Genomic DNA, 6,036 nt, shown 5'->3' on the forward strand with positions numbered 1-6,036 from the left:
GTGTAAGAGTTTTAAACCCTTTCTGTCTCTCACTGATAAGCTGCAGCTGGGCCTGTGCAACTGTGAAAACCCAGAGTTCCCAGTCCCTGGCACTAAAGAAACGTTGGCCTACTAAACTGGCCGCTAGCAGACGTCAGTGCCCAGAGCACTGGGTGTATGAGAGTTTTGAACCCTTTCTGTCTGTCACTGGTGAGCTGCAGCTGGGTCTGTGCAACAGTGAAACCCAGAGTTCCAAATCTCCCTTGCTGCTGCAATCTGCACAGGCTTCACTCTAGCCAAATGTGGGCAATTCAGGTGAGAGACAACTCCTCTCACCACAATATATATTTTGTATGTATATATACACACACACACACACCATGTGGTGAGTAGGACTTTAGAAAATGAGTAGTTAACAGAATTTGAATATAATTACCAGGTACATCACCTGCATAGCCCCCATCCTCAACTGTTCTCTAAATATGTATTTATATAAGGTCATTTTGTTTCTTAGAAGTTTAATTGCTCGTCTTTAATAAATATTAATGTATGAAGTCCACAACATGAGGAAAACCAGGTAGAAACACTGGTCGGGACTACGTGCATGAACCCAGCTGCACCACCCGCTGTGGTCCCCAGCACAATGTGTGTCAAACTGAGCTATAACATTCCTTCAATGGGGGCAAGGCATGTCCCCAGAGTGATGAAAATGGGGGGTGGACTACACCCGTTTTGTGGATGCACTCCCAAGGCACGTACCTAATGTCTCGGCTTAAAATAAATGGGGGGAACCGATAATCTTTCTGGCACAGGGCACCAAAATGTCTACTTACGGCTCGGGTAATACCCCCAAGCCCCACAGTACAGTATAGATACCTGTGTTCAGGGAAGCTTTGTTTTATTTATGGTCTATTATAAACATCTATTTTCTTAATTCTATTAGAGACAGGCTGCTCACAGAATCTGGCTCCGGGCTCTGCTCTGTCTGTTAGATGTCAGGAAGGGCAGAGAAGAAGTAGGGTAAACAGATCAAAATCTCTACTAATGCCAGCTGAAGATGGTGTTAATTTAGAAGTGCTTAGTCCAAAAAAAATTTTTTACAATTGAGTTCCAATCAGAGGTATGGGAAATGTGGTCAGTAGGAAGGCCAAACCTGTGACTTTTTTCAATCCTAGGATTGAAAAAAACTCAATCCCGGTATTCCCCAGATTGGGTTGGTTTTAAAAAATTAAAATGCCCCCCTGCCTAGCCTCCGTAGAGACTTACAGGTGGGTAGCAGGGCTTTTGTCAGCAGTGGTGTACTATAGGGGGGTGTGTGGTAATGCTGGTGTCGGGCTGTACAGCATGACCTGTGCCCTCACATCATCCTGCGCAGTGCACACAGCCGGGGGAAGGGGAAGCCGGGCAGCATCTGAGCACTCTGCTGTGTGTGCTCAGTGCTGCACGGAAATTAAAAAAAAAAACACTTATGGCCAATCTCGGGACCGGGATTGGAAGCTTCCAATCCCAGGATTCAATCCTGGACATATTTAGGTCAAAATCCCGGGATCCCATCGATCCCGATCCTGGTATTGGCATCCCTAGTGGTCAGCATTTGCGAATTTTAGAGCATGGAAGAGATTTTTACAAAATCTCCTCCAAAAGCCCTTTGCTAAATGTATGTGAAGCTAAAATAATGTAAAAATGGTGTTAAAACAGAAATGATAAATATTTCCCATAGTAATTTGTCACTTATTATTTTACTCTCAAGTAATATTCTTTATCTTTCATTCATTTCCTTGTGTTTCATTCACATATCATTTCTTTCATCTTTCCAGAATTATATATTGACTTATTTCATATCTGGTCTTCACAAATGATCTTTGATATGTATATAGAGGCAGACTGGAGCCAGTGAGTATAGCACAGTATTAATCAATAAATGTAATCTGCTATTGTCTCTTGCAATGCTTGCCACAAATCATTTACTGTATTTGACATTAAAAAAGAAATACAATAAAGCACAAATAAAATGTGTAGAGAATGTTACATTCTATTTTACCACATTATTTTTTTTCCTTAATCAATACTTTAATTAATATTTCACAATTTCAATAAAGCATATAAGTAGAGCGAAAGAAACTGGCAAGGTTGTACTTACTTTAAATATTTATAATATTTATGATTTGTTGTAGTAAAGAATGAGCTATATTTACTCTGAAAATCATTAAAATATTTATCACTGGATGTTGCCATAATTTTGTCAATGTCCTTTCCACATTACATTAAATGAGCGAGGCTCCTAACTAGGGTCTCGTGGCCGCAAGCCCCATAGAGCTTTTGGCTCAAACAGAGCCGGAAGCTCTCCCACAGACATCACTTGTGATGAGAACGCCTCCGTCTGGGCAGCCACCCCCCCCAACCCGCCCACCAAAGGGGGCGTGCTGTCACTCAACATCGACAGCACGCCCCCTTTGGTGCGAGACCTGGAGCGACGGATTGCCCGTCGCTATCCGGGTCTCGCGCATGCGCACGACAGAGCCGGCTTCATCATCTAGCATCTCCCCACAAACAGATTCATGTAAAGGGGTCCACACACTAGGTGTTCAGGTCACGATCCAATATCGTGTCCGATTTCTCGCCCTGCAGTCGATTTGGTGTTAAAAACAATTCAAATTGACCCACGATCTATCGTGCATCCGATGCTATTCCAGTGCATCGTGATAAGATTTTCAGATCTTGCCTGCAGCAGGCAAGATCTGAAGATGCGATGTACGACCAGCGGGTAAGTGCATCGGCATCGTAATCGTGTGTAGAGACTCACGATTAGGACATATTTTAGACGATCTGTCGTCCCGATGCGTCTGAATCGGGCTGATCGTGTAAAATTTTGCCTAGTGTGTGGGCACCTTAAGTGAGACTGCTCTTTTTTTCATTTTTGTTTCACATGTCACTTTTTTTCATTTCCTAAGACTATCTTTGTATGTCATTCTTTTTGTATATATACGGTACTCTATGTATTGTATCTGTCTCATCTTAATCTTCATTTGATATGATTGGTCTCTTTGTTTTTATCAGATCCAATTTAATTGTGAATTCAGCTTTTCCATGCTACCTGTCGGTACTATAGGTTATTATTTGGGTAATGATAACTGGGACTTAATTGTAGTTGTAGGGAGCACTTAAAGCTTCCTCTTCAGTGTAAACAGTGCCTGAAAAAACCTTAAGTGGTGGCAGCCAAATTAATAGTGAGTGGGTGAGAGATACTGGGGAGTGTAATCATTTCTGTAGACAGACCAGGTGGTTCTTTTTTATTAACTCTGTGTGATACCCCTGTGCGATTAAATCATATAAAAAAATGTCATATATGTACACTGAAGAAATATATATCTGTATGTTGGATTTAATAATTATTTATGTATTTACACTGTAATAAATAGATAAAAATGGTAATTCATTTAGTTAATGTTGGACTGTTTTTAGCAACTCTGTATCAGACCCATGTCATGCAGGCTCAAGTGAGTGCTGATATTGACAAAGTGATGGCTGTGACAGTTACTACAACACATTTCCAGATCTTATCGATGATGTCTCTGTGACTCGTCAAGGCATAGACTGTGGTGTGCATTCACATGCTGGATGATACAAGCAAGCTAAGAAAATTTGTTGATCTTATCCCTGAGGAAAGTATACAACTGAAACGTCCAATGTGTTCTTGTTATCGATCATCTGTATAAAAATCCTGTGAGTGCTGCCAGTTTGTATATATAGATTGTGAGAAGATCAGGTTATAGTTGCTGATTCCTGGGGTAGAGGGTTGTACTTTGTCATGCGGCAGACAAGCGACAGCACACAAGTTCAGTTGTTTGGTGCAACTATCCACAGCTAGTTTTGTTAAGCAGCAGAAAAGTAAAACATAACGTCTAAATAAATCCTAGGTTGTCTGTCCTTTTCTAAGGGTGGAAGAACCTAATGTCCTACCCACAAAACAAAACAGAAGCAGTAAGGTTGGAGCACTTATAAATAAAAGCAGTTGTTTCTCTTATTAGGCTTTTATGGTGTTCAGAATACTCTTCGGTCTGGATCTAAGTTCTACAAAGACTGATGAGAGATTGCCTGCTTTTAACCATTTGATGTTTCTGGGACACTGCATGTTTATTTGATGTGATATTTCATCTGTTATATCCGGTAGGCATATTACCAGAGTTGCAGCTTCATTTATAGATGCTAATATACTGTATTTTTATATGCTATGTGAGTACTATTTATTTGGAAATATTTTTTCTCCCCTAATCTGCACAATGCTGCACTATATAAATATTTTCTTTTCCACATACTATATGGGAACATATATGGAAAGTGACATTGACTACTAGCAAGTTACTGTAACCTTCACATATATTTGATGTGTTTATATACAAGAAAAAATCTAGTTAGGAGCCTCGCTCATTTAATGTAATGTGGAAAGGACATTGACAAAATTATGGCAACATCCAGTGAGAAATATTTTAATGATTTTCAGAGTAAATATAGCTCATTCTTTACTACAACAAATCATAAATATTATAAATATTTAAAGTAAGTACAACCTTGCCAGTTTCTTTCGATCTACTTAAAAGCTTTATTGAAATTGTGAAATATTAATTAAATTATTGATTAAGGAAAAAAAATAATGTGGTAAAATAGAATGTAACATTCTCTACACATTTTATTTGTGCTTTATTGTATTTCTTTTGTAATGTCAAATACAGTAAATGATTTGTGGCAAGCATTGCAAGAGACAATAGCAGATTACATTTATTGATTAATACTGTGCTATACTCACTGGCTCCAGTCTGCCTCTATATACATATCAAAGATCATTTGTGAAGACCAGATATGAAATAAGTCAAAATATAATTCTGGAAAGATGAAAGAAATGATATGTGAATGAAACACAAGGAAATGAATGAAAGATAAAGAATCCAGCTGCAGGGTTAATTATTTGTCTGAAAAGATGCCAGGTGAGGGAGAAACTGGCAGACTTATATATAACCCATTAAGACTTCCAGCAAATGCTCCATCGGACAGATAATGGTAAAATCATGGGATCTTATACATTCTGGGCTTGCCCTTTGCACCAACATGAGGTTGGTCTGGGGAGTATTCCCCTACCATACCTCAGTGACACTATGCTCTGGACAAAGGGCCATAAAACCTAATTAGCATATACGCAAGCCAATGAGCCAGCAGAAGGGGGATTGTGGCCCTGATTCAGAGCCGGATGCTCTGACAGAGCGCTCGCTCTGAATCAGGGCGTCTTTTTTTTTTTTTTTTGAAGCGGCCTCCAGGCCGCTCGCATTGCTGTGGGTTGCCACACACAGCTAATGCGAGCGGCCAGGATGATGGTCGCGATGGTCAAGGCCATCGCGACCATCTGGCTTGCGATGAGACCCTTGTGGTAGTAGCGGAAAACTCACAGTTTGTAAAAACAGCTGATGATCAGCAGTTTATACCACTGTACTTAAAACGGCAAAGAAATAAATGCTAAACCAGGCTGGTTTAGCATTTATTTCTTGCCGTTTTAAACACATTGGTTTACATCCCACATGTCACTAAACTCCGCTCCCCTGGCTAGGCAACTGGATCAAGCAAGTGGAAATATAAAAGATACTGTGCTCTAATAGAGCTCAATATATCATGTAATAAATTATATATATATAATACCAACATACATAGTAAAATATTGAATTAATAAACACAATGGAAATACAATTAAATGAGAAATAAGAAATTAATAGATTAAAATTATATGAAAGTCACTTATTTCCACTTAGATTAGATTGAAAAATTGAGTCCCAGATGTATAGATTGGGGAGCCTTATATATAGGTCCTTGCAAGATACACTCTTTTGATAATATGCTCAAGTCAGAATGTAGTGGTGTTGAAACACATCCAGTGTAAACAGTTATAATCCTTAAGCAATGTTAGCAGAGCTTGTAAATCCAAATACCTCAGATGCAGTCATAGGGTGTAGAGATATCTCTTTATACCATAAATCCCTGCGGTTCGGGTTCAGTCAGCTGGCGGCGTGTGGA

Source organism: Taudactylus pleione, unplaced genomic scaffold, assembly GCF_031769625.1.
Source record: "Taudactylus pleione unplaced genomic scaffold, aTauple2 ptg000370l, whole genome shotgun sequence".
Classification (NCBI taxonomy): domain Eukaryota; kingdom Metazoa; phylum Chordata; class Amphibia; order Anura; family Myobatrachidae; genus Taudactylus; species Taudactylus pleione.